General features: G+C 34.5%; 1 protein-coding gene across 2 annotated transcripts in view; it reads right to left on the bottom strand.

The window, feature by feature from the left end:
- Window positions 1-22,859, bottom strand: part of LOC138696523 (synaptotagmin-12-like) — a 405,788-nt gene extending 382,929 nt beyond the window's left edge. For both annotated transcript variants that reach the window (XM_069821606.1, XM_069821607.1), the window contains exon 1: window positions 22,726-22,859. The gene's annotated coding sequence lies outside the window, so the exon portion shown is untranslated. The remainder of the gene's footprint in view (window positions 1-22,725) is intronic.
- Between the last annotated feature and the right edge of the window lie 1,074 nt (window positions 22,860-23,933).

Below are 23,933 nucleotides of genomic sequence, written 5' to 3'. Positions count from 1 at the left end.
ACTTTAACATCATCCCTGTTCGTACCTTCTATCCTATTTTCACTTCGCTTAATACTCAACATCCGATTAAACTCTATCTTACGTATTTCGCACTTACAAGTGTCTGGTCTTTTTTCGGCGCAGAAGGTTTTCCATTCGACACAGTATTTTGCCTTCTGTTCGGTAGGCTCACGATGACCAAAAAAAAAAAAAAAAAATGTTACATTAGAATCGCTTATAACTAGGAATGGAACTTAGGACACTAAACCTACGAAGTTAACTACGTCGCGTGTTATACAGGGACATCATTTTATTTTTACTAATATTTTTAATATTAACCTGGCTATACCTTTGGATTAACGGTTGAAAACAGAAAACACCGTTTGCTACCCCTTCCACGAACGGAGTTCGACGATACTGACGTAAAATACAAACAAATCACTTTACTAGCTATAGGAGGGAAGAAAAGTAGTTCATCCATTTACGTAAACTAGGAAATGTCGCAAGTTTGAGTTTGATAATTTTCATTAGGCTTTTGTTTAATATTAACAATAAGGGTGCTAGTCATAGACATTTCGCTAGCCCGCACTACGAGTGTGCTAAACTAACCCCGGCTATCGACTGGTTACTCGTACGGGATTCATATCATATCATATCGCTAACACTGGCTTATGAATACGAAAAACGTTAGTTCGCTGATCATCCACCGGAAGCCCAATCTAAGAATGTCTATGAATACGGCCCAAAGTGTTTTTACTCACGAACTGAGTTATCCATGCGAACGTATTCATTATGCAGTGTATATTATACTGTCTACAGCACATTAGCGTACAATGTAGAGAATGAAGTTAAATTGAAAAATAATCATAATATGGATATTTAACACATTTTTTAAAATGGCGGCCGTTCATTTCGATACGGGTTTCAGTTGTTTTGTGCATATTATCGCACTATAGGTTATTGCATCTAATTCCAATTACCAGTTTCGTCCTTCGTACTAATAAAGCATGCTCAACTAATTCTGTACCTAGTCTATAAAAGAGTACCTTATTTACTGTAAATTCAATCTTCACTTCTGCCCGATCCGAAAAGATAAAATTACTCAGACATGCTATCTCCTGTCCGTTCAAGTAGTTATGTCGCAGGATCGTAGAAAGGGGGGAAATCACGTGACAGTTAATTACTTAACGAGACCCTTTTATTTAAGTTATTTTAAACAGTTGTATAATATTACAACAGAAATTAATGTTTTCGGAAAAGAGCCAAGACAGCCCAGCCACTAGCTTTACAGAGGGGCGAGTAAAAGTAGGTGTGGGAAATCGGGATGCGACGTAGGCAAGCGGACGACAGTACCTGTGCGAAAATATGATTCAATATTGAATGCTCTTTCGTGACTGGAAAATGCGAACATATTTCTGAAACGTACTATACTCACTAACTCAGAACTATATGCGACCTTGGTTCTGTGTGGAGGACAGTTGGAACTTCATTAGTAGAAGGGATGGGAGTGAAGTACATACAAAAACTGAGGTACAATAAAAATTGAAGTAAAAATAAAATGATGTCCCTGTATAATTCGTGTTGTTTACATCCATTCAGGATAGTACAGGGACTTCTATAGAGTGTCCGAAATTGAAGTATACACATTTTGAAACACTATTTCTCTGCAACGAGATGAGACAGAAATACGATTTTTGCGGTTTTGTATTCCTTAAACCCGTACATGTTCAAAATGGCCCCCTTCCGCCACAGTACACAGTACAACAGAGCGACATACCAACTGGAATAACATTACAGGCATGTTCAATCTGAACTCTCAGTTCCTCCAGTGTTTGTGGTTTTGTGGCGTACACTTTGTCATTTAGAGCTCCCTATAGGAGAAGTCTGGAGGGGTTAAATTCGGATATCGAGACGGGAACTCCACAGCACTTCCTTTTCGTCCTATCCATCTCTAGGTGGTCCACATTTAGTGTGTGGACAATACTTGGAATGTAAGGCTTCCATTTTTGAGCTCGCAAAATTCGATGAATACTGGATTTGCTGATACCAATCTCACGAGAACATTGCCTCATTGACTTCTTTGGAGATTGTGCAAAAGCCTGCATGACTTCATCAACACTCTCGTTATCGGTGGAACTTCTTTTTATTCCGCACCGCCCTATCAACACATCTTGCACCGTTCCGTCGACTTCAAACTTGTCTCGAATTCTTGTGATAGTTAACATTGTTTGTGGTTGTGTTCCAAATTCGACTCTCTAAAGTCGTTGAACCTCAACAACATTCTCCACTTTCCAATAATATTTCAGTATCCACTTACGTTCATCGAACGATACTTGCACCGCCATGTTTGTTTGTAAACAGATGAACATGAAGAGTTGGCGGGAAGAACGATGAGGGTCCAAATAACAAACTTTAGAGAAAAATGAATTTTAAACTTTAAAACACTCTGCTTTAATTCGTAGGCGTAATGTCATTAGTTTTAATTTTTTTATTGTATCTGGAGATTTTGTAATAACCATGTAGGCCTAAGCCTCTATTAGTTCTCAACGTAATCCAATATATGGCACCTCTAACTAAAAAATGTCATTTTATGGACCCTCATCGTCTTCCCGCCAACCCGTCACATGTTTCCATTGCCTTCTGAATCATAAACCGTAAAAATCGTATTTCTATTTCATTTCTTTGCTGTGAAATAGTATTTCAAAAAGTGTATACATCAATTTGGGACACTCTGCTATGTTTCAATCAAAACATTTCTCTGTATAATTGGGTAACTAAAACAAACATATTAGGTATAATTGTAACACATATTTACAAAAGAGACTTCACTCATTCTCTTCGTTGTAGAATATGGTGATAGATTTTTAAATAAAAATTATGTACTTTAAGTATCACTAATTTTGTTGCAATGTACAACTGGGTACATTCGTAAATTGTTAAATATAAACCTGTTCAATTGTCACTGAAACAATGTTTGTATTGAGAAAATATTAATTCGACATCACACGATATTAGTGGTGCGAATTTCAAGTAGTTTATATTTATTATAATCTTGTTGTGTACTATTTGATTCGTATTGCACTTCTCTGTGTTTCGAATATGCAAGATTTTTTTTCAAGAACACTCTTTACTTTTCTTTAACCCTTTCGTTGTTATCAACAGCTGGTCGTATAGAATTTAAAATAATTTCATAACACGAGGATAAGTATTGTGTACGCATGGTTGATGGAGTCGGCAATTTTCTAGACGTATACTTTTCAATCAAGTGTTTACAATGTAGTTTCTCAAGTTTATGGAACGGAATATTCGCACACATCAGCATCATATACAAGTCGTAATAAAAAATGGACTGATCTGAAATCGAATCACTAACCAATTTCAAATGTTCGATATGTATTTTAGAATTGCAATGTTTTGTAAATCACGATGCTTTTTTATTTTTATATCCAACTTAGACACTTTACACCACATATTTCCATCCTTGGCTGAAAAATAATCACATCCGGACTGTTTTACAAACACAGGTAAAGTTACAGATTTTATTGGCGACATTTTAATTTATGTTCGCAGTACCTACCTTCAGTAGATCACAACTGAACACCTGACGAAAGGTTTACTTTTTAAACAGAAAATAGGCGTGCTATGTCCAAACAATCTATTAGAATGGTGTAAACAATACAAAACCCGCACCCATTAAATTCCGAATGAAAAGAGCTCCCTTCACGTGACGTCTTTCAATCTGCATACGAATCTGAAGTGTTTCTTAAACCTATAGCCGCCTCAAGGCAATATTTTGGTATCTTAACTTCGTTTCCTATTTATAACTTTTGAAGAAATAAACATAGCGAAATGAAAATTATACACCGTGTAAACAAAAGAGTCCCGTAACCGTAAATATTCGCAAGAAATTGGTCGGGCCCTCAACACCGGCGAGATGGGTGCCGGGGCGGCCAAATATGCCTCGAAAACTGCGTTCCGTAGGTAATTTTATGCGCATAACTCCTTGAAATCTGACCTGATCGGAACGCTTGAGGTGTCGATCGATCTTGCGCGACAAAATCAACCAAATAAAAGCGAAAAAATTATTCTGGTTAAATTTAATCCTCAATTTTCAAAAAGTAGTCATGAAAATTTGTGAACTTTTGAAATATCTCAAAATTCTAACGTTGAGGGAATGCAAAAGTAGAGACGAGCGTAACAGAAGAAACGAGCATTCCCAGAAGAATCAAACAAGCCTAAGACCACCACTGCGGAGTACAAGAGACGGCAGAGAGAGAGAGAGAGCGAGCGCAAGGAGCGGCGCCCCATCAGCCTTCGGTGAACTCTGTGATTGTAGAGTTTCGAGGAGTGCCACTGCAGCCGTCTACGTCGGCTCAAGCATATTCTGTAAACCATGTATCCTTCTTTACTCTGAATATTAACTATTACATTATAAGAAAACCTATTTATGAATTTCGATGGCTATTGTAATGGATATTTGTGACATAATAATTGAAAACAAAAGTACCTAACTTTTAAACAAAACATTTAAAAATGATACACTGCATTATAAACGATAAGGTAAGACTGTTAGTGGAGTATTACTTCACTTATTCAGACATCTGTGATTCTTAGTTATTGATTAAAATTTAGCCTATATACTTATCTTTAATGAATTTTAAGATTAATTACTACTAACTTAATTTTGGTTGCGTCCCCTGCTTTGGAAGTCACGCTACGCCACTGAAAAGCATGTTAAGAATATTACTATAATGTCTGTAGTTTTTTAATCCGCGGTAAAATGCGAAATTGAATACAAAATATGAAATGTATGTCGTCGCTGTGCCTCCAAAATCCACTAGGTGTTTATATATATATATATATATATATATATATATATATATATATATATATATATATATATATATTGCAGGAGAAAGAAAGAAGAATTGTCACTTTTAGTTCCCTTGATTTTCAAAGCCACTTTCGGTATAATTTCATAATTTTTCTTATGTTAATGACATTATATCGAAAGTAGCTATGAAAATCAAGTGAATTAAAAGTGACAATGCTTTTTTCTTTGTCCTGTACAGTCTTTTTAAAAAAACATAGCGGATTTTGAAGGCGCAGCGACGATGTGTTTCTACGAAAATTACATTTTGTGAGATATTTTTGTGTTTTTGTAAAAAAAAAAATCCGATTCTGTCTAAAGACCCCGCCACATACAGGTTCTTACATTTTTTTAAATAGTTTGGGCACCCATCCTTGTGACCTTTTACAGTATGAATAGCAGATGAATGTGACCTACTTGATACCTTCTTTGTTGTTATCTGTACCGTTATTTCCAGTTTCGACTGATCTGTCTGGTAACAGTGATAGAATATTGAATGTCTATGCAATCTCTTCAGATCCAATGTTCACTCACAAACAAGTTGTATGCGGTATTGGGTAATTGTGATTGAGTAAGAGAATAGATAGGGATAAAATCACATCATATTTTTTGCTATTTCTTAAGTTGGTTATTTGATGATGCTATATCAACTATTAGGTTATTTAGCGCCGTTGGGATTGGTGATAGCGAGATGGTATTTGACGAGATGAGGCCGAGGATCCGTCATAGATTACCTGACATTCGCCTTACGTTGGGGTAAACCTCGAAAAAAACCCAACCAGGTAATAAAGTCCAACTCCTGATCGGCAGGCAAGCGCCTTAGTCGACTGAGTTACGCCTGTGACTGGCATGTTTCTTAGTGTTAACAATTTCACTGTGATTTTTATGTGCTTTGCTTATTTATTATCTTCAAACATTTTAACTGGAAAATATATTTAAAAAAAATGCAGCTGTTAACACATTTATGAGTTGATGAAATTGAATTTCTACCATCAAAATTTTCATTAAAAATGCTCCATTCAAAAACACTACAAAATCCTCAACTTTAACATTGAAAGTGCTATGAAACGCTAAATTTGATTTTTGAAATGTTATTTTATTTTAATGTGCTAATATCTATTGCATATAATGATATGCAATAAACTTTAACTACAGGGGTATTTTAATCGGTTATTTAAAGTAGTGCTGTTGATCGATCAAAATATTTGATCGATTAACTATTTTAATTTAATCGAGTTGAAAAAAGTTTTAATATGCTGTAATATACAATTATTGTTAAATTTAACTTCTGTTCGACGATAAGCATAAGTATTAAATGTTGTATATATGTATATATTGTATCGTTATATTACAAAACAACTATTTTAATTACTTACTAACATATTTATTTTGAGGTTTATAATTTATTGTGTCAGTTACTCCTGGAATTTTCGAGACAAACATAAATAACAAAAAGAATGAAGACTCACCTAGGTAATACTGCTTTATCCATGATTTTAAACATGTGAGTGCATTCACATGCTCCGAATTAAGTGCCGCTCTACGTTTAGTAACAATGTTTCCTGCATCACTAAACACGAAAAAACTTTTTTTCTGTCAAGTATTTCTCCACGATCGTTCAATTTAAATCCAAACGTTTCACCGAGTTTACCTCTCAAATTCTCATATGACATAATGGAGTTTGCCCTTTTCACAGACCACAGAAAACTGATTTTTTTTCTTTATCAACCTGAACACACAACCGCCATATACAAACTCAGTACAAAAACTGCAAGCACCTGCAAAAGTACAGCGGTCGAAACAGAAGACTGGCCCCTATTGTAATCCGAATTACCAGATTTTAGAAAAAGAAGAAAATAGTTACGCTCTCACTTGCACACAATGTAGACATGGCTATTTTATAAGGAATGAGGGGGAGGAATCCCAGAAAAGTGTGTATTTCATGTGCTAGGAAGATGAGCTGACAACAAGTTGGAAGTTTTCTTGGACAATCATAAAACTTAATAAGGGTTTCGCATTGTGTTTCAACTTTCAATAGAGGTAGACTAGGTCACTGTACTCATATCTCTATTTCTTGTGTTTGTGGAAAGATTTTCTCTATGCTATCTGGTTTACAGTTAGAAAATAACAGTATTATTATGCTTTTAAGTAAGCAATTTCCGAGAGAGGAATATTGTCGGAATTTTTAGTATGAGTTTGTATTAACAAAATAATAATTAATATCAACTACAACCGATTAATTTTAATCGACTCGATTATTCGATTAAATAATTTTGATCGATTAAATACCACAACACTAATATAAAGACGTTGTACCAACTATGTGGTTATCTATCATCGATGGAATTGGTGACAACAAAGTGAATCCAAAAATTAGCCATGGAATTATCTGATATTTGCATCAGAAAAAAAAACAATCATGTAATCAGTCCAAGGATTATTAGAAGCCACACTTAAGCGCAATCTCTGAATAAGAGATATTTTCCATTAACATTTATGAATATATAGTTCATTATTTAAGCCTTAAGTTTCTTAAAAATTTGAATCCTAGCTAAAATGAAGTCTTAAAAGTGTCGTGTTTAACTTACTGAAATTTCAAGCGGTAATTTCCTTCTCACGGATATGAGACACCTACCGAACTTATGAACGACTGCATTCGTTGCTGATAAAGAGTTCTATGAAACAATTCCATTTTTTATTTCCGAAGAAGCAACCGAAGTGTGATGGAGTGCGATAACAAAAGACTTACAACATTGTTGCGCCACAAATCAAATGTTCTTCCAGCGGAAATGATACGTCTAACGCCTATATGTTGACGCACTGAAATTTATTTTGCTCTATTTCTTGGAGATACAATCCTCAGAAGGTTCTGGCCTCCTTTGTGATATCCGCTCATTCTTCCCTGTCTTCTACCTTCTTTCTGCAATCGTGCATTCCCATCGTCAGAGCGGTCACGCTCTACATACTGAGAATATACATGCATATTGCAGGATACTGAACTCAAACACACTCACGGTGTGAAATTAATGACACCTAACGCATACCGTCAGAACTGTTATATTTAACGCCATAGATCTTCCGGTTTGTAATCTTTCTATATCAGACTTGATCCTGGACAGATATAATAATTTCTGGGATATCTATACTAATAATAAATTAATCTGTAGCCAATTTTTTTCTGGTAATTTTCGATTTTCCAAAAATAATTGGTTTTAACATGTATAATTAACCATCCTGAAACCGAAAATCGCTTTTTTGAAATTTTTGTTTGTATGTATGTCTGGCTTTCTGTCTGTCTGGATGTTTGTTACCTTTTCACGCGATAATGGCTGGACCGATTTATATGAAAATTGGAATATAAATTAAGTTCGTTGTAACTTAGATTTTAGGCTATATGGCATTCAAAATATTTTATTCAAAAGGGGGATTATAAGAGGGCCTGAATTAAATAAATCGAAATATCTCGCTTATTATTGATTTTAATGAAAAATATTACATAACAAAAGTTTCTTTAAAAATAATTTCCGATACGATTTATTCTATACAAAATTTTGATAGGACTGATATGTAATGGTTTATAAAATTTTGACTAACATCCTATATAAAAAAAATGTTACCATATATGGAAGGAATAGTAGGGGACTATCAGTGCGGATTCAGACCGGGAAAATCGACGGTGGACCAGCTATTCATAATGAGACAAGAGACAGAAAAATGCTGGGAACAGAACATCGATTTACAGTGCCTCTTTTTAGATTTTGAATCTGCATATGATAATCTAATACTTAGGACAATATGGAGACACATGCATCAACTCGGTTTTCCAAGGAAACTGATAAATGTATGCAGAATTGTGTCATCTGAACCAAAGGCAACAGTGAAATTAGGAAAGATCACAACTGAAAATTTTAAATTGGAGAAAGGAACCAGGCAAGGAGATGGGCTGGCACCTCTCTTGTTTAATATAGCCCTACACATTGCAATAATAAAATCAGAAGTCCAAATTAATGGAACTATTTTTAATAAGACACAACAGATTTTAGGCTATGCGGATGATGTCATCATCACTGGAAGAAGGATACAAGATGTTGAAGAAGCCTTGATAGCATTGGATAAGGAAACTCAGAAGCTGGGATTTAAAATAAATACAAAGAAATCTAAATTTATGTCAGTCACCAAAAGACAAAATGATCAAGTGAAGGAAGTTAAAATGGGAACATATAAGTTTGAAAAAGTAAAAGAATTTACATATCTCGGATCAATATTGACAGCAAATAATGACCTAAGGAATGAGGTACAAAGAAGAATAAATCTGGCTAACAGGGCATATTATTCACTTTTACCAATTGTTAAAAATAAAATAATATCTAGAGAAATCAAAATCAAGATTTACAAAACCCTAATAAGACCCATTATAACATATGGTACAGAAACATGCAAACAACTAGCAGTATTTGAGAGGAAAATCTTAAGAAGGATATTCGGAGCAATTGAAACAGTGGATGGATGGAGAGCCAGATATAATAATGAGATATACGAACTGTACAAGGAATCGGATTTGGAGGCGCACATAAGATGTCAAAGACTGAGATGGTTGGGACACGTCACAAGGATGGAAACAACAAGGAAAGTGAAGATTGTCTTCAATAACAACCCAGATGGAACCAGATTAAGAGGAAGACCGAGAACAAGATGGTGGAACTGTGTACGAGTGGATGTGAATAGATTAGGAATAAGGAATTGGAGGGAGTTGGCGATGGATAGAGAAGGATGGAAGAGAGCCATAGAGGAGGTTAAGGCCCACCTGGGCTGTAATACCAAATAAGAAGAAGAAGAAGATATGTAATAAGATAAATGAGTTTTAAAATTACAATAACAACGCCATCTAAGGCGCTGTACCGAAATAAAAACAAATGACTTCGTCTATAAGGGGCCTTGGACAACAACAATCGAAAGCTATTAAACATAGCCTACAGAGAATGTTTCTGTGTTTGTATGAAGTAGTATCGGAAGCTAATTAATTGTTTAATTATTATTTAACCATTGGAAAGTGTAGTTTCTCTAGATGGACATAATTCTACGATGTTATTACAGTAATTTGTGAAACATATATCAAGTAATATAAAGTATACGCATTAAAACTAAATTATATGTCAATCTTCATTAAACTATAGTTGCATGTAATAACAATTAAGAAACATGTTAAAGGAATTGTCATTGCACCAAATGATTGCTCTCTGGACCAAAATGACCGCAATTTAATTATTTAAATACAATTTAAATTAAGTAACATATTAAACGATTTATCCTTCTATCAAACACGAATGTTCCTGGATCAAACGTCCCATTTTAATTATGTAATTACTTTATATTTATTTCTAACAGGTGCAGCGGAGCGCACGGGTACGGCTAGTATTCAATAAAAGTATGAAGTAATAATTTACAAGTTACAAATGAAAGTTCTTGTTTAAGTACGGCATTGTACTTTTCTGTTCCACAAAATAATACACATGTCTTGTATACTATTAGCAAATACATTACTCGCTATGTTTCAGGTACACTTCCAGAGAGGCTCGTCCTCCTGAGGCTTTCCACCTCCCCCGGATGAAATATCGTAGATAATAAATCTAACTTTTTTAACTTCATCCTATGTTGTTTCCCTACTTCTTGCCTGTCAGTGTAAAATATTGCTTGTCATTTGCATGAGGGTATAATATATAAAATAATAATAGCATACCCATGCTAACTTATTTAAATTCAAATTTTATTTCATCAAATGTAGCGTTTAGTTTCCTTAGGTTTTCTACTTTGGTATTGCAAATTGTGTGTTTTGCGTGAGTTGCTTTATACAGGGTGATCCATGAAGATAATGCAATGTTCTAGGAACTCATTCCTGACATCCATAATGAAGAAAAACTTTCATATAATATTCGTGTGTCTGATTTTGAATGGTTTTGGAAATAATGACTGTTTTTGCTTCCTAACACAGATTCTTGTAAACTGAAGTCGAGAATATACAAATACCATCGTACTCTAAATAACTCACACTACTGTCCGTTACTCAGGAGCGGAAAGAATGTGACTTTCTTGACTATCGCTGTTGATTATTATAAACATCGCTCAGATAAGAATCCCAGTAGCCAGGTTATTACTCGTGCAGGAAACATGAGTAACAATGCGTATGGAAATTAAAGCTAAGTTGAACAGAAGGAGACCTAATGTTTCCGTTTACTGCAGTACAAATATTGCACGTGTTGTCGTACGTTATCTGTTCACATCCCTTCCTCCTCAGTCCGCTCTCGTCTTCTCCTGAGTCACCGACAGTACTTGAATCAAAGGACAGAGTATTCCATAATAATTCATAACGAACGGCGATTTGGATCTATTGTTGACAACTGTGTTTGATTTATTGCTAATATACGTACTACATTGACGCGCGCAGTTCACTCTCGGGCGACTAAGTACACTGCTCCAGAAGGTGTGGTCTTAGAAACCAGCTTTAATACAGACTTTTCTGGTGAGTGACGATTAGAGAGCGGAATTTACACAAAAACCTATTTTTTCCTTGGTACATACAGGCATAAGATTTAATATTTACATTTTTCATGGAAATATAGGTATAAATAAAGGGGTTTTATAGTGCCTAAAAATGCCCATTTCGGCGTTAGTGCCTATTTTTAAGTTTTTAAAATTTTTTCATTATTTTTCGTAACTGTTTACTGTTTTTCTTAACATCCTCTACCGTTTACATTCCAAGACGGATAACAACCCAACAACACAATAGAGAAGTACTTCCGAGCCACCCCTTCTCATTGTTACAATCTTTCAATCCTAAAATTCAACTGGGTAGCGTAGTCGGTATAACGCTGGACTTATGTGCTCAAGGTTGCGAGTTCGATCCCGGCCCAGGTCAGTAGCATTTAAGTATGCTTAAATGCGACAGGCTCATGTCAGTAAATTTACTGGTAAGTAAAAGAACTCCTGAGGGACAAATGATTACTATTATTATGATTATTATTATTATTATTATTATTATTATTATTATTATTATTATTATTAATATTAATATTATTATTATTATTATTGTATCTTACTCTCTCTGTCAGCAATTTAACACAAACTCGCTGGGTTGTACCCGAATAAGCATTCTCTTATATTCCAAGACAGATAACAACCCCTTCCTTTTTTCTCACCATTTGTAAGTACAGCAGTGAGCGACACAATAGCCACAATAGATACTGATCATCTATTGTGAAGCAAACAATGGAAATATGATTGGTGAATGAAAAACACTAACTTGAAGACAGAATGTCTTCATTTTGTGTATGCATGTGTACCCTTACAAAATGAGAAATGTGTGGAAGTTTCTTTTTATCTTAGAATTTTGCATTAAATAAATGTTGAATCCTATATTAGTGACATTCTTTAAGAAAAAAGCCTATTTTTTATTTTGTAGAGCCTAAATAAAGGAGTTTTAGGCGCCTAAAATGCTACTTTTTAGGGCCTAAAATTCCGCTCTCTAGTGATGATGCAAATGTAGGCTATTTTAATGTATGTGTACATCTAGTACCATTTTCCTAGATATTTAAATACTTATACCTTTATAACTTCCGCTTTCATGTTCAAATTTCAGAAGAGTGATACTTAATCAATTTTTAAAAATGTTTATATGAATATTTTTCATCACACTGATATCAGAAATAATTTCCTAGGGTATTGCACGATTTTCGCGAATCATTCTGTAGAATAATATATTAAAAGAGGTGCCCACAACACCACATTACCGAGCGAGTTGACGCAGAGAGTAGCGTTTGTGATTCGTTATCGGGAGGTTTCGGGTTCAAACCCCGTGACCGACCAATATGAGCGGGGTTTTCCATGATTTCCCTCAGTCACAAAGGGAAATGCCAGATTGGAAATTTACATACAATGATTCAGCATCGTCTCAGTCGCCAATATCATAAATATTAATCAAAATCTGAAATCAGTTACGTGAACACAAGCCATCTACAACACACGACAGAAACAGGAACTCAACAATAGTAACAATGGCCTACTGGTATACCCACAGATCCTAACACGCGATATGACCACAGATGTTAAAGCGTGTATAAATTAACTTGACAACGACAACAAAAATACCACATTCAGATTTTAATCCTCACGGAAAAAATTTCTGGAAGAAACACTGGTTATTTACTATCAGTTAATAATTACAACAAATTACGTCATGATTATTTAATTTACTAGTTCGTCTCAAAAATATTTTCCTATCAATATTCTACTAATTATTGTCTTTAAGTTACTAAGCAACAAACAATTTGTTTAGGCCTATATCTGTTGTTGGTATTGTTTTTAAACACATTTCAAGAAGAATAAAATTTAACCGTTTATCTATCTGCAAAATGTTGTCTGTATAGTCAGCATTTTGAAGACTGATTGGAACCTTATAAGCAGGGAAAGGATTTATATGTAAATACATATTTACTTATAAAGCTAATATAATTTATATTTTGCATTATCTTTATGTTTCACAATGTGTAGGGTTGAAAAATCCTACTTTTATTTTCCATATTTTTCCATATTTTAGAGTTTAGTACATATTTTCGTTAATTTCCATATATTTTCCATATTTCATATAAAACAGTCCATATTATATTAGGTTTAACAATAAAACAAAACAAAATTCCATTAACTTTTAAAAATACATTTCAACAATAGAGATTTAAACACATGTTCAGTAATCCCTTTAACATCAGAGTTATTTGAAAATTAGCAGTCCTATCAACAATGGGAAAGTAAGTTACAAAACTGTATTAATTTAATTTAAAATTTTTAACAGACTTCAGTTGTGCAGCTCAACAGTTAAATGCCAGTCAGAGTACACATAGGTTCAGTTTTGTAAATCATACTATAAAGACGGTAAATATGCCAAAAGTACGTCATTCAGTCAATTTAAAATCAAAACTAACAAGTTACATTTCAGAATTTAAAGAAGATGGTTTATCAACTGACAATAAAATATTATTTTGTAATTTGTGTCAGTGTGCAGTATCATCTACACAAAAGTTCCTGGTGCAACAACACATTACAACTAGTAAACATCAGGCCAACAAACAACTAAATTCCAAGCAGAGACAATTGTTTTTAACACAACCAACAACATCGAATGTAAGATCTGAGTTTAACATCGACCTGTGCCGTTCTCTCATCTCTGCTGATATTCCTCTCTACAAACTAAAGAATAAGGTCTTCAGGGAATTCCTTGAAAAATATACTCAACATACAATCCCGGATGAGTCAACACTTAGGAAGACGTATGCTCCATCCATCTACGATGAGACAATACAGAAGATAAGAGATGAAATTAAAGATAGTTCAATTTGGGTTTCCATTGATGAGACTCCCGACAAAGAAGGTAGACTTGTTGGTAATGTAGTTATCGGTTTGTTAAGTGAACAATATTCTGAACGAATTCTTTTACATTGTGATGTTCTAGAAAAGTGCAATAACAAAACTATAGTTAAACTGTTCAACGAAGCTATGGGTATCCTGTGGCCAAAGGGTATTATGTACGATAATGTGTTATTCTTTATTAGCGATGCTGCCCCTTATATGGTCAAAGCTGGACAAGCATTATCTGTTGTATATCCTAAATTGACTCATTTTACTTGTGTGGCGCATGCATTTCATCGTGTGGCAGAAGTGGTCAGAGACAATTTCCCTAAAGTAGATTTGTTGATTTCATCAGTGAAAAAAGTATTTCTCAAAGCTCCCAGTAGAGTTAACGTGTTGAAAGAAATGTACCCTGAAATTCCATTGCCACCAAAGCCAATTTTAACTAGATGGGGTACATGGCTAGAAGCAGTTGAATATTATGCCGAACATATAGACTCTATTAACAATGTTCTCCTTGCATTGGACTCTGAAGATGCAGTCTCAATTGATACTGCGAAAACAGTTACCTGTGACATAAGTGTGAAGAATGACTTAGCTCACATTCAGCATACATTTTCATGCATCATAAAAACGCTCAAAAGTCTCCAAAATAGGCACCTTTCACTATCTGAAAGTTTTGAAATTATAAATAGTACTGTGGAACAACTGAATCGTGGTAGAGGTAAAGTTGCAGATGCAGTAAGAGCTAAGGTGGACACTGTACTTTCAAAAAACCCTGGATATGAAGAACTACAAAAGGTTGTTGCTGTGATGAGTGGTGAATCAACAGTGAAGATTAACTTGGACTTATCCCCAGCAGACATTGTGAAATTGAATTATGTACCAGTTACTTCTTGTGACGTCGAACGCTCTTTTAGTCAGTATAAATCTATCCTCAGAGACAATAGAAGAAGATTCACTTTTCAGCACTTGAAAGAAATGTTTGTAACCTATTGTTATGGTAACAGACAATAAAAATTGTGTTTTGTTGAAACTACATTGGAAGATAAGGTACGTCCATTATATTTTTTGTTTAGTTTGATTAAAATGTACCAATATTTAACGTACATAGTCATTTTTTTATAATTTTAAGTCCATATTTAATTCCATATTTTGGTAAAAATCCATATTTAATTCCATATTTTGGTAAAAATAACTACATATATATTTACATATTTCATATATTTTTAGTCCATATAAATCCGTTCCCTGCTTATAAGTGACACCAGTAAATTATCATAAGGCAACGAAGTTAGGAGATAATGGGATAAGGTGACTAGTTCCTTCCTTCCATTGCATACAGTTCATTAGCATTCTTTGCTTTTTTTGTAACACTTACCTCTCTAAAACTAGATATATTTCCACTAATCTCAAAATGTATTTGCAGCTACGTACTTGTAGGAGTCTCATTGCTAAAACAAAATCAATGGTTCAATGAACTTTTAAACATTTATATGGTTAAGTAGTCTTTGTCCCTTACGGCAGCTCACGAATGGTGAGAAGACTTCTAAATTATTATAATTATTATTACTTGAGCTTTGCCTACAGCAAGTATTTACTACGTTTTCATGGACTATTCAAGCCGATTTGAATACGTTTACCGTACTGAAACCTTTATGTAAACAGGGATTCAAAACGATCTGAGTCGATACACCTAAAAAGTGAGATCGGATCGTATTCAATACGGATTGAATTGCATGAAAACGCATATCGTATTCAAAACGATTTCAATATGCTGAGCGCATGAACGATCGTCATTTGTTTGATCTGTCTTCTGTTTTTTTTAACCAAGAGCGAGCGCTATTTTGTATGTTGAAAAGTCGTGTTATAACACACATACTATTCCTATTTTCTTAAAAGCCATCATTACCATTTTACTCGTACATTAACACTCAGTTTTCATGCGCCCCAATTAGAAAACGCAACGTTGTCTATAGTCAAGGCATACAGGATGACCAACATGCTAACATCAACACAACTACTTTCAAAACTTCAGCTTCCGTATTCAAATCGTTTTCAATACGTAACGAAAATTACATGAAAACAGGGATCGGGAGGGGATCATATTCAAAACGGTAAGCAAATTCAAATCGAGTATCAGCCAGAACCTCAATCAGAGAGAATTTGCGAAATAATATGCCTATTATCTTTAGTTTTCCATTGGAAATATGCGACGATACAGCTCAATTCGAGTGCTCCTGCTTTATTACTTTTGGAAAAGTCATGAGTGAAAAATATGTGAAGTAGAAAGTGAAGGGATGATTAGTAGTAGGACGGTACAGAACTGACTTAAGCAATTAAATTATGATCTAATCATTGAAGATAAACCTCGCTCAGAAAGACTACTCCTTCCAGACAATGAGGCTATATCAATCAAACTATTGTGCACCTCTTTTTAATGTGACATCGTTTTTAATTGGTGTTCGCACTTAGATTATGGTACTGTTTGTGTTTTTGTTTTTCAAAGAATTTTGGATAAGGACGCAAATAGCCTTAGTACCTAACGCGCCCTTTTTAAACCCCATTAACCAACCAACCATCAAACTAGAAGAACAGCCACTCGCCGGTAGCAGTGGCTGTAAGGCCGCAGTCTGCCGCCATCTCGCCAATTTGGGATTGCGTCTGAATGGTATCCGTATGAATAGATTGAGGAAAGTTATAGCAAAAAATATTGAGACGACCTAATGTATTGTATTGTATTGTATTGTATTGTATTGTATTGTATTTATTAACATTACATGGTATTCGTACATTGCTTCATTGGTTTAAAATATAGTCCACTAGTACAACACAAAGTTTTGGTATCAATTTCATGAAGCGTTGTTGAATGTCATGAATTCACCTACAGAATAGAAGGCGTGAGAAATTAGGTACTTCTTTAATTTGGCCCAAGTAATCTTAAGTTCTACATCACTGGACAGATCTGATTGGAAGAGGAGAATAGAGGAGGTCAAGGCCCGAGTTGGGCTGTAGTACCATAGCAGAAGAAGAAGAAGAATCTTAAGTTTTGAGTTTCATTTTTTATATCGATAGGACGCGATTAAAAATTTTTACTGCCATATAACGTACTTCTTTTTGATAGCACGATAGACTACCGATGGAGTATGAAAGTCATTTTTGACGCGTATTTGTGTTATGAACTGTTGAATTGTTTACAAAGTTTTCACGATAACATACGAGGGGCATTATTTGTAGTTTTTTGAAAATAGTTCTACACGATTCCCTAGATTTGGCACCTACTTTTATTCTAATTACTCTTTTTTTGTAGTAGGAATATATTATTACTATCTGTGGAATTTCAAACAAGTTAGGTCTAATGCAAGCATTTTGCGGAATTTCGTGGTACATGAATAAGTAAGCAATGTAGTTCGCGACTAGCTGACTGTTTCTATTCTACATGAGGGTCAAACGTGATCAATGCACTGGAACGTTGCCATGGTTATAAAGAATCAATCTTTGATTAAATAAAAACGTATTGTTGAGAGTACAGTTCAATATTGTTCAGTTGAACAGTGAATACAGTGCAACAGTTCAGTTGGACTGTTTAGTCCAACAATTGGGAATAAGTTCGAATAGAAATAAACCTTCAAACTCATAAAATTCTTGTGACCAAAACATTTTTTTTTTCAAATCTCCGTAATAACATTCTGTGTACACTATGTATGTAGTTCTTTCGAATTATGTCACCTGAAGGATTTTGTAGTAACTGACTCGTCATTCAGCATGCCAATTCGTATGGATTTTTAAGGCCACTTACTCAGAAACTGATGCTTTCAAATATTAGGTGAAATAATTGATTGACAAAGAGCAATCACCGAAATGTGGACACTTCTCGAATACTTGTTATTATTATTCCATTTCAGTTCGCAAAACTCCATCATCAACTTTCCATGACAGACCCAAACGGAGTTTATCTGTCAGGCTTGTGTCACTTTAATTGAAACTCTCCAAAAAGATAGACTACAATATTTATATGCACTATTACTCCACCTTCAATATTATAAATATTTTCGGCAGCTACTTTTGCACTGAAGTTTTCTATTTTACAATAATGGCATAAATTCACGCAAATCGCTATTTTTCGTCACATATTCTAGATTTAATAATAATATTCCATCAGCGTTTGTCACTGCGAGAGAAACACCCATTATACTATGGTGCCAGAAGAGCGCGTTCAAATATTATTATTATTATTATTATTATTATTATTATTATTATTATCATTATTATTATTATTATTATTATTATTATTATTATTATTATTATTCCATGTATTGTCGGTCCCTATTACCACGGCATGGCGCGTCCTCAGGTTGCGGATAGAGGAGACGGCCTCCAGATATGGAGGTTAGCTGCGAATATATTTAATAAGCAGTCATGGACAACCGATAAGGGTGGTCCTCCAGCTTGGGGGTTCGGCGAAGGATTAACAACCCATCCGTAAAAAAACACCTTGTTACGAAACCTTGCAATAAGCCTCGGAATGGGACTGATTCTATTGCACGACCACAGCAAAGGAATAAGAAAATATTTGGGTCTAAAAGGGATGAAGTTACAGGAAAATGGAGAAAGATACACAACGCAGAACTGCATGCATTGTATTCTTCACCTGACATAATTAGAAACACTAAATCCAGACGTTTGAGATGGGCAGGGCACGTAGCACATATGGGCGAATCCAGAAATTCATATAGAGTGTTAGTTGGGAAACCGGAGGGAAAAATACCTTTGGGGAGTCCGAGACGTAGATGGGAGGAATATATTAAAATGGATTTGAGGGAGGTGGGATATGATGATAGAGACGGCATTAATCTTGCACAGGATAGGGACCGATGGCGGGCTTATGTGAGGGCGGCATTGAACCTGCGGGTTCCTTAAGGGTCATTTGTAAATAAGTAAGTATTAATTATTATTATTATTATTATTATTATTATTAGCATGCATTATACTATTCACCGTCCACACCTGTGGAGCAACGGTCAGCGCGTCTGGCCGCGAAACCAGGTGGCCCGGGTTCGAATCCCGGTCGGGGCAAGTTACCTGGTTGAGGTTTTTTCCGGGGTTTTCCCTCAACCCAATACGAGCAAATGCTGGGTAACTTTCGGTGCTGGACCCCGGACTCATTTCACCGGCATTATCACCTTCATTTCATTCAGACGCTAAGTAACCAGAGATGTTGATACAGCGTCGTAAAATAACCCCTAAAAAATAAATACTATTCACCTGACATTATTAGAAACACTTTCGGTGCTGGACCCCGGACTCATTTCACCGGCATTATCACCTTCATTTCATTCAGACGCTAAGTAACCAGAGATGTTGATACAGCGTCGTAAAATAACCCCTAAAAAATAAATACTATTCACCTGACATTATTAGAAACACTAAATCCAGACGTTTGAGATGTGCGGGGCATGCACGTATGGGCGAATCCAGAAATGCATATAGAGTGTTAGTTGGGAGGCCGGAGGGAAAAAGACCTTTGGGGAGGCCGAGACGTAGATGGGAGGATAATATTAAAATGGATTTGAGGGAGGTGGGATATGACGATAGAGAGTGGATTAATCTTGCACAGGATAGGGACCGATGGCGGGCTTATGTGAGGGCGGCAGTGAACCTGCGGGTTCCTTAAGGGCCATTTGTAAATAAGTAAGTATTAATTATTATTATTATTATTATTATTATTATTATTATTATTATTATTATTACCTTTAAATATTTTAGGAAACTTTCAGCAATCAAACGTTAAAAAATTATTATTCTCTAATTAATAATGGCCTTAAAACAATTCATAATATCTTAAATGTTTTTTATGGCGCTACAGTCCTTTTAAGAGCAATGGTGTAAGTGTAAATCTTGATTTTTTCCTTACTTTTATGCTACACGAACACACGTTGCAATTCCTGTGACCAAGGATTAATTTACTACCAACGCGCAACCTTCAGTATGGAAATATATTAACATATTAACAGTGGACAAACATAGATGCCCTAAGAGAGATTTCAAACACACGACCGTTGCTTCCGAAGTGTTGAAGTTGCGTCGTGCACTCCACTGCCGGTTTTCTCTCATCCCTAATTTATAATCATCATCTCACTGACATTTAATTATTTCTCAAACTAAGAGACGATTGAATTAAATGCTACGTTAATTCATGGCCTATTTAGTAGACCTATGAACGTTTCAGAAACTCCATAACGGTCTGAAAGTTTAACTAATCATATTTTTTTTTTTAATATTACAGGTTGGAGGCGCTGGATTTTTGTTTTATGTGATATGATTGCATTTTGGAGAAATTTGAAAACAATCACTAACAAATTTCTTACGAAAAATTAATACAACTGTAAAACATAAAGAATTGTTAAATAAATTCGAACTTCTAAGCATTCTTTGCATTCTATGAAGTTTTTCGTTTCGTTTCTCTTCTCGTACTTTGTTGAAGAAAAATCTATTTTCTTAATTGTCCTGCAAAATTCAAATGTGATGTTAAAGCACAATTTCTCTTACAAGCGCTAACGAAATAATACCCACCAAAAATTCTGTAACAGTATTACGTTGGCGAAAACACATGGATATTTATATTTCTTATATAAAGAAATCAGTTTTTTTCTTATATTACAGAATTTGAAAATCTATATCCGCTCTGTGATACTCAAACAGTTAGTACAAATACCTAGCTATTTCTTTTCAAAACTTCTATACCTTAGAAATGTTATACCGGTAGGTCTACATAATTCTTTTGAAGGATTGTAACTTCACATTAGACTATAATCGGTTTCATCTTCTAATTTCAACTGTATTATTTTCATAATAGTCTAATAATAATGTAACTGTATCTTCAAAGTGATCTAAAAGAAACATTAACTTTTTAAATAATTCAAATATTATTTCTGAAATGTTCAGGTCTAAACAAATTCTAAAAAAGTACAGCTAAGTAGTAAAAATTTATCAAACACTCTTAAGTTATTAAGTATATCTTACTGGCATGTAAGACATAAATAAATGCGTTACTTCTCGGTCAAAGACATGGATTACATCAACGACCAATTTACGTTAATTTTAAATTCTTTTAGGTACAACGACATTATCTAATGTAGCGTGACTTACTAAAAATCTATATAGCTTACTGTAACTACAAACATACACGGTCGTAAGAATATATTTTAGTACTACTCAGAAGTATTTATACTTCGACGAAACGCTAACATCACTTATGAAATATCTATAAGCGTTGTGTTACGACACGTAATCCTGTTTTCAAAATGAAATTCGTATAGTCGTAATAATTATTTTTTCGAAATAAATAAAAATATCAACGAGACAGGAATTATATCAACATCTCAACGAATTAAGAACATTAAGTAAGTATAAGAGCATTAAAACGTCATGGGAACAAGAAGAATATGTCAGAATAAATAACAGGAAAGTGAGGATGGGCTTAGCTTGGTGGAGACTAGGAATATGGAAATTGAAAAACAGAAGGGGTACCATAGAGAAGGATATCTGCCCCCTTTGCGGCATGGGAGAAGACGCGTTCCATATATTATTAGAATGTCAAGAATCAGACAATACAAGGAAAAAGTGGATAAATAATAAATTTTTGAATATGAATAGATGTGTAGCATATAAGAAAATTTGTAATATAACTAATATAAGAGAGTTAAATAAATTGGGCAAATTTTTAATGATAATGAAGATGAAGTGGGAAGAGAAAGTTAAAAGTAATCGTGTATTAAATTGATCTTGTAGTGTGTATTTATGTATTTGTTTTGTTTTGTTTTGTTTTGTTTTTGTTTATTTTTTTAGTTGTGAGACTTGGCATAGGTGATTAAAATTGTAAAGTAAGGCAGATCTGGGACAGTATAGAATTGTAACACGTCTGTCTTACAGATATATGATAGATGAATAAATATATCATATCATATCATATCATATCATATCATATCATATCATATCATATCATATCATATCAAATAAAAATAATAACACTGTCAGTGTTTAGTGTTATGAATATCGATAAAAAGAATTCGCAATATTTCTTTTACTTATGATTAAAAAAATAAGGTACCTATTAATAACAATAAACATATCACATATTGCATGAAAAATTGTGTAAATTATTTAAAACACTGAAAGCTACAAATAGCTAAAGCAGTTTTTAAAACAACCATAATTTACTAGATTATCGGGTTTCGAATTTGATTTTACTATCAAAATTTAATAACAGTAATCACACCTTATTACGCTCTAAGACCCCCTTTAATTGGGATTTTAAAAGTAAAGAGATGTTTATGCAAGCAAGGGAGACAATCACGAAAGGCATGCTATGGTAATATCGTGTACACTTTCTCCCTCACATCAACAAAATCAATTGTGACAACCCTCAAATCGCTTACCATTAAATAACACGTCTAGAAAAATACGTTCATAAATCTTACCGGAATTGGCGAGTGACGTAGTTATAGCCGATCAAAAATTAGATTGTTGAGGAAGCTATGGGCTGCAGTGTTCCAGCGCTGGTTTACAGGTCTCTTCGCCATGAGCTATGTATCTCTTATTGAGACGCATTATATGAAAGCACATGCTAATTCAAGTCTCTCACACGTGTGTAAATATACGTACAGAAACACAACCAATTACCGTTCGGTCTTGTAGTTCCACTGGTTGTGTCTATAGCGTTGACATTCCGGACCGAAAGTCGCAATAAAGCACTATTCTTTCGATTTATAAAGCGAGAAATATTTCAACACCTGAGCATTATACTTCTCGCCGTCTCTACGACTCCGCGGTTACTCTGTGTGTTTCGGGATATGGTTGCTGGAACACACGGTGCGCAGGCCAAAACAGGACCAGTGCGCCTTCAAATTCCCCTCTCCCTCTCTCACTGTTTTCTTGTACATTCCCCTCATCCATAGGCTCATCACTAGCATCCGTCTCTTTCTACCGCTATCGATTTATGTTTCCGTCTACACGTTTGTATGTATGTTTGTTTGGTTATGTTTCACTGAAGTGTTACGGATAGCATCTACGTCATTGGCCCATTATTGAATGCATTTAAGGAACGCTTTTCATTTATGCTGCATGAAATAAAATAATAATAATAATAATAATAATAATAATAATAATAATAATAATAATAATAATCAGTGCTTTTCTTCTGGAGCAAATTGTGGCGGAACTTTGTGTAGAATATATTATAGTGGATGATTACTGTTAAGTGCGAGGGAATTTTGTCGTTTTTAACTTCCTTTTCGTCCAACTTCAAGATTTTCAAGACCGACGCGAGTTCAAAGAAAAATTGTTAAAACGTGATTGTTAACCAATTTCTCGGGTCCATGATGAAAAACACACAAAAAAAAAAGGTGCCGGAGCGCCGTTCCAACGCGTTCCGCCAGAGAAAAAAGACATAATAATAGTGAATCAGTAAATTTCTGGCGACAATGTTTTTGACACTGAAATCTCTACATTCACGAGAGTTTTATACGTATTAAAAATGTCGATGTAACTTCAAATAACTTGTAACTTACCCATATATAAACAATATCTGACAACTTTGCTAATAAAATATGTGTTTTTATGAAGAAGTGTTCCCTGCTACTCCTCTGTTTCGAATATTGTCTGTTCTCTACATGAGTGACGCTTTCAG

Source organism: Periplaneta americana, chromosome 3 (genome assembly GCF_040183065.1).
Source record: "Periplaneta americana isolate PAMFEO1 chromosome 3, P.americana_PAMFEO1_priV1, whole genome shotgun sequence".
NCBI lineage: Eukaryota > Metazoa > Arthropoda > Insecta > Blattodea > Blattidae > Periplaneta > Periplaneta americana.
The sequence above is the reverse complement of the archived record's forward strand: the minus strand, read 5'-3'. Positions and strand labels throughout refer to the sequence as shown.